A 13,860-nucleotide genomic window follows, 5' to 3' on the forward strand; every position below is an offset into this window, starting at 1 on the left:
TCTTTGCAACAGTGGCACCAACAATATCACCATTTGGAAACAATATTGGGGGAAGCTGAAAAGTTTGAACTTTAAATAAATCTTTTTTTAGATGTCCATTTTCAGACTTAAGTTGACCAACTTTGTCCCCCAACTTCAGATACGTACCTCTATGTTGATTTCTTGTTCCTCGAAGCAAATCTCTCAGACCATGGCTTCCAGGTTCATGTTCGGCTTGTCTTGGACCACGTGTCTGGCATTCCTTGGATGGTGTCTTCTCTGGTGGATAGCCATCATCCATCAGTCTGTATGTCTTAACCTGTGGAGTTAAAGCTCTGACAGACATCTACTGAGACATCCTGACAGCTGAAATCAACCCGAGCCCTCGTGTCCTTTTGTCTCTGCTTACTCACAGAAGTGTGTCGACTGACATGCATCCCTCATTATTTAGGAACACTCTTTGCATATATTTCCATTTTTGCTTTCCATTTATTTGTTCTTGTATTTATTATTCTGATACTGTAAGAAGACAAACATTTGAAACTATCGAAGCAGTAAAATGCTTCAATTTTTGGCTGTTCGGTGCTATAACCAGCAGGTAAGGTACATTTAAAGCAACTACTTATCATTAGATCCCTGAAACTTGATCTCACATTCCTGCTGGTGCATTATCAGTGGCTGCAACAATTTTGATGCCTCCTAAGCTTCCCCTTCTCTGAATTCCAGTGGCCCCTGAAACCTGGCAGACAAGAGGACAGACCTATGATACTGTGTTTCCTCAGTGCTGCTGCCTTCAGGTGCTGTACGAATGAAAAGTCATGTTGAGTTCACAGAAGTTTTGAGAAACAGGTAAAGTTTTCTTTGATACCTGAGTCAGATATTTTGATAAATTCTGAAGGATTTCGACACTTCAGTCTATGGCAAATACAACGTAAAAAAAGCTTTAAGTTACAAAAGTAAGACCCAAATTGTAATAAAAAGGTTTTTTTAAGAAAGAAAAAAACGTTTTATGGAAGGACAAATAATCAAAAGTCATGCTTTCAGATGTGTTGCATGTAATACATCATTTAAGTGTATCTGTAGCCAGACATCTTCATCTCCACTGAATAAAAATGTGCTTCTGATTGAGTCTCAATTGAGTTTGTAGCATGTTGTGTGTAAATAAAAGTAACCCTCCTGACCGCGTCTCAACACGGCTAAATGACAACAGCCGGCATTGTACAATGTTTTGCTGTGTTAATCTCCGCTGACAACAAAGCCGGATGCTTATCTGAAAGAGAGAAAGATGGAGCGAGGATGCAACCAGACAGTAGGTCCAACATAATAAACACGATTGTACAGACGTCCACTCTACACCAATGGGAACCCAAGGCCACAGCACAATCACACTGTCGGAGATGAGTGCTCCTGCTACTGACCTCCCTTCATTCTTTACCAAATGGCAGGTACTCACAATATAAAGTTCCTATTACATGATCCTCCACTTTTACTTACTTTTCTATTCTATTGTCCCATATAAGAGAAAGACCACCAAATCAGAAAGCGTTTTCACTTTAATGAGAATTGAGAGTCCATTGAAAGGCATGAGATGGGTGCAACTGTAAGATCATTCCCTTTTTAAAAGAGCTGTCCTTCAACTACTGCCATCAGCTCAGCATACAAGATTACATTTGATTTCAATGGGTGCAAACAGAGGCTTGGTTGAATAACAACTTGTCTTACAAAAATTGTGAAAGAGATTCTTTTTTTTGTCTATTGGCATCATTTCTATAGGCTGTACATTTTAATAAAACAGCACTAGAATGTGCTTGCATTGACCACAGCACCTCTGCTGCTATTGTGACCTCATCAGGGTGAATACTTTGTGTCCCCCACCCTCATACAGTCATTTAAAAAACCTCCAGATAGATCCAAGGTTAAAAACATATAAGCTGTATGCGAAGACTTGTTATTTGTATGGACTTGGAGATGGAGAGAGAAACATTTCACTACAGCCCATTCATATTAGAAACCAACAGGCAACAAACAAAAAAACAACCTTTCCTTAAGAGACAAAGTAAAAGGTGTTTTTGTCTGCTAAACAGTGTTCAACTCGGTTTGAATCGCTTTTTTTCCTGCGGTGGTTCAGTCCGATTTCACAATATCGTTACGCAAACAAAAAAAAACAAAAGGCAAATCCTAAACAAATCCATGTGGTTTCAAAGTCTGGCCAAATATTTGATCGAGCTGTCAATCATGCTTAAAAGGCAGGGATGACAAACAGTACCCTACCACCTGATTTAAAGTAAAGCAACGACAAGGAACTTTCATTTTGGGTTGATTTTGGCGACCCCTGTGGACAAAAGCGATGCTGCTTCCATGAGCACTATTGCCTTGTGTCGTAAAGATCTCAAACTTTAGTTTTGGAAGTGAGTGAAACTAAGGGCGTGTTCACAACACAAAGTTTAGTCAGATTCAGTTAAACTCTACTGCGGTGAAATCCGTGTTACGGCTTGTTTGGTCGCTTGTGAATGTTCCAATCGTACACAGGTGGGGACGAAAACAACCGGCCCGAGGCCAGTTGTGAGAGGGGGTCTTGGTCAGTTTCCAGATGAACCCTAATGCGGTTTGATTGCACTGTGAACATAATCAGAACAAATTACAGGAAATGAACCAAAATGCAGTGGATTGTGCGCTACCTAAGATAAGATAAGATAAGATAGAACTTTATTAATCCCGAAGGAAATTCTGGTTCCAGATTGCTCCAAGTTACAAAAAACAATTACCAAAACAACCACAATAAAGGATAATATAAGAAAAACAATGAACAAAATAGGTAACAATAACAATATATAAGTATGACTATAAATATTACAATATAAAAATAAAAAGTGTCAGAGGAGTGCAGTGGGTAGAGTGCAGATGACATGGCATGTAATAAATACAGATATACTGCACATGATAATGAACAGTCTGTGGTTTTGAAAATGGTATTGCACATGATGTTAATATTATACCTGCACAGACTTCTGCTGGAGTCTGATGTTGCCTTGACACCTGGGACAAAGAACACATACAGGAGATGCTGAATAAAGTCCACAATAACATTTAGGTCAGTGTAGAGAAAAACTTTGACAGTAACATTTCATAGTGCGTTCGGCTCCATTTTGCTTTGTTTATTTCTGTGTTTGCATTTTCCACCGCCAACTTTCCATCCAATATACTGCAAGTATATTTCCAGCCGTTCACCTTCTTACACACCCCTCTGCAAATCTTTTTCTTTTATTTCGTCCGCTTACTTGTGCAGTGTGAAAGCAAACCAGATGGACTAATTGGGACTAATCAAACGCTCTTGGGTTGTGAAAGCGCCCAAAAATGCTTTGTGCTTTGTTTGGTTAGTGAGATATTATACAGATTTACTTCTATATTCTCTGTAGGAGGAATTAAGTTGTAATTTGTATTTTGTATTTGTGCTGTGGGATTATTTGCACTGATGCTCTCTACTTTTAAGTATATTTTTTGTTTGTTGTCCCTTTTTCTTTTTTTCTTGTGTGTGGAATATGATATGATTTTCCCTCTTAATACTGCTGTTCCCAAACCATGATGGAGCAGTCTCCAGTGAATCATTTATTTCTAGGAAGGAAGGCCGTTCTCTTTTAATGTAACTACCAAAGTCAGGGTCATGAAGTAGGGACGTAAGGACGAAAACACAATTCTCTAATGAAAAATCTTCTCCTGCTTCCTTTTAACTGGCTAACATTACACTCAGTGCCAAACCTTACCTGGGAAAAAATATAAATAAAGGCTCTTGTGTCTGACTTTGTGGGGACTCGAATACCCAATCTTGTCATTGATGAGAAGATTGGGTACTTCTTGTTTGCTTATGTAGGTCATATAGAGGCATCAGTATTAAATTGAGACTGCCATAACCAGTTACAAACTCCTTGTAGTTGCTTTAATATCAGCAGCTTTAAAGAATCCAAAGTATTATATGTTGCTGTTAGTTTTACTGAATCTTAATTTATTACCTCATGCACTATTGACCCAAAATATTCTTATTTTCTAGAAGTGAAAGATGAAAGTAGTGATGCATTTTAGGAGGATTATGACCTGTGGGGAAATGTGAATTAAAGAAAAAAATCTGCCAATCAGAAAAACAAACAAACAGTCCTTTTAATTTTTCATGTTGCCACTGCAAACAACAGTGAGTAGTTTAACACCATGGACTTGTTTTTTTTAGAAGTGAGATCTATTTATGTGAGTTTTCGTGCACAGAGCTTGTATTTGCATACCGGTCTGTGAAGGCGTAGCTGGAGAAAGCTGATTGCTGTCAATCTTCCATACTTTCAAACGTCATGAAATAGAGCTGGTTTGATCGTTTAGTTGTGTTTACCTTAAACCACCACTCTAAGCTTCATTTGGGAAGTAGTCTACTCTCTCCTACACGGATGAGGAAGTGTTTGCATTCTACTTTTATCTCTGTAAACACACCTAACTATGGCTTGAGGAAGGTAAATGTGCAGTTACATTTGTTTCAGTTACAAAGAATAACGCCTGCTTGCTTTTTCTGTTGTTTTGTACTAACTCAGGCATGGCACAATGAAGGTGATTGCATTATTTGGTTGCCAAAGACAAAGCACAAAGTCCTGAGAAGCAGACTGCTGGGTGGTGTGCAGAATCTGCCTGGCGAAGGTCTCTGGACATGTTTTTTCTCTTGCTCTCTCTCTGGAGGGGACTGTGTGAATTCAGCATTTTGATCCCAGAGTGTAATCGAGCGTCTCCTTGTCTGGAGAACCGCTGAGGGATTGAAGCGCGATCAATCACCCCTCTCTGGACTGTCCGGCCGTTTTACATGTGGCTGAGTCCAAGCTGCTCTCTGGTGGGAACAATGAAGAAAGAAGGCGTGAAAAGTTTTCAGAACACTCGTGACATGCTTGTGTGTGAGCAAAGTTGATGGTTTTCTGATCACATCAATGTAGCATGACGCTCACTTTCACTTAAAGGAATATTTATTTTGTGTACCTGCAATGAAAGAAAAACATCTTGCATGTATTTCAGGTGCTGCTTGTGTTGGATTTGCGCCAGCAGCTTATGCCAGAAATATCACTGTATGGAAAAACAACATAAAATCTGATCATCTGCAGCAGCATTGCCCCATGAACGGTCCTCAGTCGGGTCAACCTTTGTGGTTCATTTTAACAAGCATGCCAACAGAATAATTAATATGTTTTGACCCCCTCCTACGTCGGTCAAAGGAAGGCCTATAGGCCAAAAGTGTTGTTGGCCTGTTTAGCATAAAATGAGCACATTAATACCTGGAGACTCAATTATTTTGCAAATAGTTTAGCTGGCACTACAGGTTACAGAAAGCTGCCGACTTTGAAGACCTCTAGCTAAAGACACTGCTGGAATTGGCACTTATTATAGATTGCATGTATTTTTGTAACAGTATGGCATGGATTACTTGACATTATGTGTTACATGAAAGTGTCTTTGTCATAATTTAATACATGCCAGGTAAGGATTAAGAATTATTCCTTTTATAAAATGTTGAAAAATGTTGATCAGTGTTTCCCAAAGCCCAAAACGACGTCAACAAATGTCTTGTTTTGTCCACAACTCAAAGATATTCCATTTACTCTCACAGAGGAGAAAATAAATCAGAAAATATTCACATTTTAAAGAAGCTGAAATCTGAGAATTTGGCCATTTTATCCTTGAAAAAACTCAAACTGATGAATAGTGATCAAAACAGTGGGCAATTAATTTAAAAGTTGAGAAGTAATTAAACAACATTTGAAGCTCTAAAACACCCAAATAAAATGTATGTTGTCATAATTTCTAGTCCATGTAATTTCTGTCTGAATATTTTTTACCCAGGTAAAAAAAAATACACTCAAGTACACAGTTAATTTAAGTTTACATTCATGTGAACTTGATTAATGTAGTCAAAGTATATTTGCTTATTATAGATTGCATGTATTTTGTAACAGTATGGCATGGATTACTTGAAATTATGTGTTACATTAAAGCACCTTTGTCATAATACAACACATGCCAGGGTTTCAACTAAGGAATTAAGAATCATTTGGTCTTCAAAATGTTAATCAGTGTTTCCCAAAGCCCAAGATGATGTCAACAAATGTTTTATCCACAACTCAAAGATATACCATTTACTCTCACATAGGAGCAAATAAACCAGAAAATATTCACATTTAAGAAGCTGGAATCTGAGAATTTTGCCTTTTTCTCCTTAAAAAAAAAGACTAAAAACGATTAATTGATAATCAAAACAGTGGGCAATTAATTTAAAAAGTTGAGAACTAACCAAACAATTGTTGAAACTCTAAAACACACAAATAGAATTAATGTTATCATCGTATTTTATGGTCCATGTCATTTGTGTCTGGCTATTTTCAAGCAGGTAAAAAAAAGCACACTCAAGTACACAGTAAATTTAAGTTTTCTTTCATGTGAAATTGATTAATGTTCTAAAAGTATATTTTTTCTTTGCTTACATTATACTTAGTATGTAAATGATACATCATTAGTACTACTAAAGTGTACTTGACTATACTTAAGTGCATCTTAAACTAGTAGTCAAGTACACTTAATTGTATTCTAGTATATCCTATAATAGTACTAAACTTATATTATTAGTTCACTAAGTATATTGTTAGTGCATCACAAATTGCAAATTAAAAAGTTCAAAAATTTTTTTAAGCCTTAATGGATTTCATGTAACAAGTGTATTGTGTTGTATTAATTTGATTTAATGGAATTTTTTAAAGTTAAGTCATGATGCAGCTCATATGTCTCAGGAACCTTCCCTCCTACTACATGTTACAGCGTTATGATTGCTATGATTTGGGTTCAACCCCACCTCTATGTCGGCTCTCCACTCTTGGCCGGTAGATCCAGACGATTCTCTTTACCCATAATCCCCCTGCTGACTCCTTCCCCTTTCCCTCACCTGATTAGAATTTCTGCCGTGGCCTCTGGGATTGGACGATTTCAACATATTTTATTTAACTGCTTTTGTAAGCCCTAATATTCAGCAGCTGTGATCTATGGCTGAATTACAATTTTCAGGGTCAAGGAGGGACTTGGCTGTGGAAAAGGGGTGGGTAACAACTGCTGTGCTGGTGTGTGTGTGTGTGTGTGTGTGTGTGTGTGTGTGTTAAGGGGTTGGTGGTGGGGGTGATGGAAAAAGGGAAAAAACAGAAACGGGAAGGAAGAATCTCACGAGTTGTCTTTAAAAATGAATGAGAAAATGGGTAATCCCAGAGTCACAGCATGAAAAGAGGGAAAATCAATATGGCCTCTCAGTTCACTGGGGCCCTCACAAGTCCTTGAGATGAACAAAAAGTTGTGCATTTTGTTGCCACAGCCATACATCTCAATAGAGAGGTGTGTTTTTGTGTGTATAAGGCAAAGCGAGTGTGTGTGTACAGTCTGTTTTAGGAGGTGCAGTGAAGAGGCTGCGTGTAAGGATTTTTCAGGGAAAGTTTGGTTCATAATTTGGAGTTTGAGTCATCCGGCTATTAATGAGAAACCAATAAAATCAAACCAGGATTTTTTTCATATACTGTGTGCGGCAAGTGTGTCTCTTTTTTCCCAGGCGGAGGGATATGAGAGGACATCATACAGGTTCTGCAACCTTTGGACTACCGATTCAATTGACCTCATGCACCAGGCTGAAACAGGCCCCCTCATAAGAATCCAATTCCACTTCCTGGCCTACGTGGAGAAAACTGGCCACTGAGCTCTGGGATTGGACGCCCTCTCATGAATAATTAATTGCCACCAACCATCTGAGGCGGAGGTTTCGTAGAGGGGGGGAGTAGGTAACAGGCTGCTGGGGGTATTGGAGGGGGTGCCCTTTTATTTCCAGACAATGCAAACACATTTTCCTGTCTCCCTTGCATTCACCTGCTTGTCTACGAATAAGCAAGTGCACACCTTCTCTATCCATCTGTCCGTCCGTCCGTCCGTCCGTCCGTCCGTCCGTCCGTCCGTCCGTCCGTCCGTCCGTCCATCCATCCATCCATCCATCCCCCACAACCACCCTTCTCCTCTGTGCTGTCATGCTAAGCGATGCCCCCACCTCCCTCCCCTCCCCAGTTGATTAGCGAGCTCTTCAGTAGCCTGTCATGGCGGATGTGCTCCATCAAAGCTGATCGACTCCCCGTTTTTCTAGAAAGATGTCGCGGGTTATCAGCGCGCGCTCAGATCTCCGGCTACGGGAGGAGCGTGACTGGCAGGCCGTCTTTTGAAGACAGTGATTCCTCCACTGATGCCTCCCAGTTGGAAATTTAGAATCGTGTCTGCTAAGACACCATATGCAAAGTAAATTACTGTACGGGGCGAGCCCGACTAAACCCTCCTCTCTCTGAACGTCCAGGCCACTCAGTGCCTCCCAGGCAACCTCACCTTCTTTGCGCTCATCCCTACTTTTCTTCTCATTTGTCTCATTTATGATCATTCGTCTACTTTTAAAATGGACAGAACTGAACAAAACCAGTCAGAGTTAGCTGGCTACTATTTCCCTGAGAATGGAGGAAATTCATTCAACAACCACATTTAATGTGGCTAAATAATTTAGAAATGTAACATTTAAAACATTGTTAGCACATGCGCACCTTATATTTTGATCTTCGGCTGTCTATTGCAATACATTCACTTTCAGTAATTAACATGTGTGCACTAATTGGTTACTGCATCAAACTGCGCCCCTAACAAGCATCTGTCAGGTTATAACTGTTTACTTGTTAGTTTGTGTATTCAACTTATAACTTGCAAAAGTATCTTTCAGTGTGAAGCTCAGTCAAGCCCGAAAACTGACACTCAAGATTTTAAGGATTTTCCTGTGATGTATTGACTCTTGACAAAAAGTGCAAACTTAGCGAGTTAAAACACTAAGCAGACAAATATCGTTCCAAAACGAGAGTGAATCTGGGGTTTGCCTCCTCTTTCAACCCAGTCGAAATAATAAATATTGGCATTTTATGTTTTTGCAAGCAGATGTTGAATTTCTACATTTTTGAACCATAAATATGTCAAATGTGAAAGTTTCTGAACCACTGCAACTTGTTCTCATAGCGTAACTTGATGGCCGCTGCTTTAAACATGCTGAGGACCGCAACGTGTAAACGTGTGATGATTTCAGATAAAAGGGGCCAAGTTTGAATGTTGTGTTTACAAACAGTAAGCAGCAATTCCTGCATATCATGCCTTTAGCATCTACTTGGATAAACTGCCTTCATTTACATACAGTAAGGAATTTAATTTAAAGGGGACACAAATACTGACAAATAAATAAATGGAAGCAAAAGCTTGTGCCTCTGTACAACAGCTCCATTTTCTCCAACTCCTTATTATCATGCAAATGACATTGCTGGTTACAACTGTATGTCTTTGTAGTGGTAAAGTGTTAATTTCAGTTCAAAGGCTGTGGCAGTATTCTACAGGGAGAGATGGAGGGTAAGATGGAGATGGAGATGGAGAAGAGGAGGAGGAGGAGGAGGAGGAGGAGGGGGTGAGCTGAGTGGTTTAGCCTGGCTCAGCCTAGCTCTGACCCTGCTCTTTGTGTTTCTATTGTTTCCATGGCAAAACAGAATTAGAGAGTCTTCTACACAAGGCAAGGTGTGCCCTTAAAATCAAGCAGAAGGCAGACAGCGCTGCTATAGGTTTGAAAATGTCAGCTCCTGGATTTACCTCCTAACTCGTTCCTGAGGAGTTGTCGGGTTCCTCCCTGAGTGTCTCTTCAATGACATCACATGGTGGCTAGAGGAGGGAAATGCGAGTTATGACACAGCGTCTTGGTTACTCAGATTCAGAACTGCTTTAATGACAGATGTTTAACAACACCGACACTGACAAAGATCACAAAAGCCATCTTTATAGTTTTGGGAGCAGCTCAGCGTCTGAAGGAAACAAGACGTACTGAAGATCCCGGTCGACAGGAAAAAATGATTCATACAGCCACAAACGTGCATATAGACAATTCAGCATTTGCACCAAGCCCTCCAGCTCCATCTCCATCTCCATCTCAACCGCAGGGGGACACATCCTGCACGCACATGCACACAAACATCCATGTATGTATGGCTGCAGCCACTGCGACTTCCTCAAATAATGGGGGGCATTGTCATTTCTTTGCAAGCACAAACACCATTAAAATGGTCGACAGCGCTGAGGGGGGCGAAAGAAAAGACAGATAAAGGGCCGAGGAGAGAAAGAAAGCCATTCTGCTCGGATTGGTGCCGTGTACAAGCGGAGAACATGGCTCCTCTTCTAACAGCCGTACACTAGAGCATGTGTGTGTCTTTTTATCGGGGGGGCGTCCACCATACGTGCAGCAGTGCATGTGCGCTTCTGTATGCGTGCTGAATCAAACAGTAGAAGATTCATTGTAGTTCTCAAACAGTGCCATTGTGGGTTTTTCTTGGGTAGCTGTTGTTGCAGGGCCTCCTTCAGTACGTATGCGTTTGTGTGTGGTGGTTGTGTGTGTGTGTGTGTGTGTGTGTGTATGTGGGGGGGGCTCATGGACACTCCTGGAGATGAAGCGCCCACCCTCCCGTCGTGATCCCACCACTGGAGCTGTTTATCCCGTTTAAGGCCCGCCCTTCGCCAGGGGACAGACAGCTCAAACGTGGCTTGTCACAATCCCTTGTCGTCTTAAATGGCTGACAAACATGTGGCTTTTTGTATGGTGGTGCATCACAGAGGTTCCTTGTTGAGGAACCTTCATTTTTTAAAACTTTTATGTAAACGTAGAAAGAACCAGGGAGAACAGGAGCGACTGCTGAGCTGGGTGCGAGGGATGTTAGCGAGACGGAGGTGTAGAAGATAATTCCTCCGGAAAATAAGTTCAGCTGATGAATTAAGAGACCATCGCTATATGATCACTTGTGTTATCATTACCTTATCAAGCGAGGTACCACCGTGGGGGGGGATCTGAATGTGATTTGAGTGGTAATGTTTCAGCTCTCACAGGACAGCCATGCTGAGGACGTGGTTGGTGTAGAAAATGAACAGGGACACCCAAAGACTCGATCCTCTTTCTGGCAAACAGGAGAAGGCAGGGAGAGCTTCAAAATCACTTTTCAGACATCAAATAATTAATTGCTCTCCCCTCTCGCTCCCCCCCGTTCCTCTCCTGGTGTCTGTATGGAAGACACAGCTCCAGTCACTTAAGGAGGGTTAACACCCGTCTAAATTAAATATTAAAAGGTGTCTGTACCTGCTGCTATTGTTGCCCCTTGGAATAAGATATAACCTATTTTTGACAAGTTTTCATCCTCAGCCTTCTGCGGAGAGACGCTTGTCGAAAACCAAATCAGCGAATGGGGGGAGTGGTAGCGGGGCGTAGGGGGGATTGATGAATAATCTAGTTCATATTCCAATGACACCCGCCGCTCAGAGGGAGAGAAAGAAAGGGATGAAGAGAGAGAGAGAGAGAGAGATGGGCAGGTGGAGAAAGAGAGATGGACAGAGGAGGGGGAGATAAAAGCTGGGGGAAAGAGAGGGATGAGTGAAAAAAGGAGAAAAAGAAGGGGAAAAAAGGGAGGAGTGGCAGATGATAGCCGACGTCTGCCAAGGTATCACATGACAGTGCTCCTGTTTAAATAATAAAACAGGACGGGGGCTCTAAACAAATCGTTATCTTCCCACCTCCATGCATCCTGCCTTCCCTCTGCCCCTCCCTCCATTTCCCCGCTTTTAAAAACTTGTTTTAATGCCATTTCTTAATGAACATAATAGCTCGGCGCTAATAATGAAAAGAAAATAAAAACATCTAAAAACGCGGAGGGGCCCCCGAGTTGTCGCCGGCACTCAATTATTTCCTTGTCAAGTGGGTCTGTTTTTAATGAGGCCCTGTGGGACTGACGTCTGTCAGTCAGCCCTGACTTTTTGACACCATTACAACTTCAAATAGAAGCCGCCGCCACGCTGCCTTCCACCGCTCACTCGCTAGCTACTGCTCCGCTCATCTGACAGGCAGGGAGGGAGGGAGGGAGGGAGGGAGGGAGGGGAGGACAGGGAGGAGGAGAAAAGGTGGCAGGAGAGGTAGAGAGAAGGGGGAGCAAGAGGGGATGGGGAGAGATAGAAAGAGAGAGGAGGAGAAGAGAGCACATCGGCACGTAGGTAGGCTGCACACACACACACACACTGTGCACTGGGTGAAAAAACAATCACTGAGGGTCATCACCAGATGAGGTTTGTCAAACTGCCAGGGATTTCACCCCCCCTTCACCCCCTACCTCCATGCTTCCTTCCTTCCTCACTTCCTTCCTTCCATCCTCTCTTGCTTCCTTCCTTTTTTCATTATTCCTCCACTTTAATGATAAGTCTTGGTGGGTCAGCCCCGCATGGGACGGTCAGAGGCACGCTATTTTGTTGGCCATTAATTTGGGGCTTTGAAGCAGACGGCGGCGCTGCGGCTAGTGAGGGCCTGTGAAATGGTGGTGGGTTGGAGGGGGGTTGGGGTGGGTGGGGCAGGGGGGAACACCACCCCGACACCCCCGCGTCTTCGAAAATGAAGACCATGGCCCTGAAACAGAATAGCAAATGTCCTCGCCGGGAACCACCACACCGACCACAGGAGACACTCCAATACTTCTGTGTGTGTGTGTGTGTGTGTGTGTGTCAGCGTTACCTTCATGTATCTCAACTTCTGAAAAATGTCTCCATATAATGCTCATAAATTTAGATTTTTCAAGACCCCCTGAAGAATGGCTTTCCCCTGAAGAATTAAGCAGCAGTAAACTCACGTACACAGATTTTTTTTTCAAACACCTGCAAATGTATCACATCATAAGTCAGCGTACAGATAAACACAGAAACAAGGACTGCATCACAATCTTTAGAACTTGACAAGAAAAATATAGAACAAAAAAGTGCCAGTTCTAAAACAAGTTAGATCCATTTATAAGAACAGAAGAAGGAGAGAAAAAAAAACCTTTATAAGACACAAAACTTGAAATCAACACATTTCAGTTGGTCCTGGTGTGCAGTTTGCATTTTATAGTCTAATCACTGAACACCCAAAAGAAAAAAAACATGTGCTTAATGTTAATTCTGAATACCTTTTAACTTCATAAAATATACAGTTCTAACACGGATACGTTAATTGCATTTATAAATAAATAATAACTTGTATTAAGAGCAAAACACTATACATGATGTAGATTTAAATGTTAGTACATACAGTGTGATGCCTAGAATTTTCCACAATGATTAAGATGTTAAAAAGTCTGCAGGAATGAATGTCTGGGAGGTGCGGGAGGATTGTACCAAATGTGGATATTAAAGCTGGTTATGTTGTGTAGTTTCTGTTCTCTGTATTGTATTTATGTATCGAATGTGCCAAGGCTGGGGTCAGTTTCCATTTGTATTAAAAACATTAAAATAAGTTGATTTTATTTCATTTTTTCAATCTCAAAACTTTGTGGAAATATTCATACAGTCTCTCCTGAGCGTAGCAACTAAAAACAAACAAACCTCTCACCTTGACTGACTGAACTGAAGTTGAACTGACCTCAACCTTTTTTTATGTGCATCCTCTCTTTTCAAGGCTGCGCCACTCGTCTATTTTGGGCTCCGCTGAGCTTTTTAAAGAAGGAGTGTGAACAGCATATCTTATCTGAAGGCACTGTCCTCTGTGCTTTGTATGAGCTACATGAAGAACAGCTGAATCATTTAGTTACAGAAGCTCATACATACTACAGCATGTGTGTCTACTGTTATAACAAACACAGTGTCCATCCATGACTGTCACTCATGCACATGCGAACATACATATTTGTGGACTCTCTTTCTCTCTGTTCCGTATGCATGCACGCACGTACATCCCGAATAACACTTGACCCACCTCCATCACAAGAAAAAACAAATCTA

At 41.3% G+C, this 13,860-nt stretch overlaps 1 protein-coding gene across 4 annotated transcripts in view; it reads right to left on the reverse strand.

Annotated features, from left to right (window-relative positions):
* Positions 1 to 11,265: 11,265 nt before the first annotated feature.
* The window catches only part of vti1a (vesicle transport through interaction with t-SNAREs 1A), a 128,518-nt gene continuing 125,923 nt past the window's right edge, over positions 11,266 to 13,860 (reverse strand). For all 4 annotated transcript variants that reach the window (XM_059324396.1, XM_059324398.1, XM_059324395.1 and 1 more), the window contains one exon: positions 11,266 to 13,860. This exon is cut by the window's right edge and continues 504 nt beyond it. The gene's annotated coding sequence lies outside the window, so the exon portion shown is untranslated.

This window comes from Centropristis striata, chromosome 21, assembly GCF_030273125.1.
Source record: "Centropristis striata isolate RG_2023a ecotype Rhode Island chromosome 21, C.striata_1.0, whole genome shotgun sequence".
NCBI classification, from domain to species: Eukaryota; Metazoa; Chordata; class Actinopteri; order Perciformes; family Serranidae; genus Centropristis; species Centropristis striata.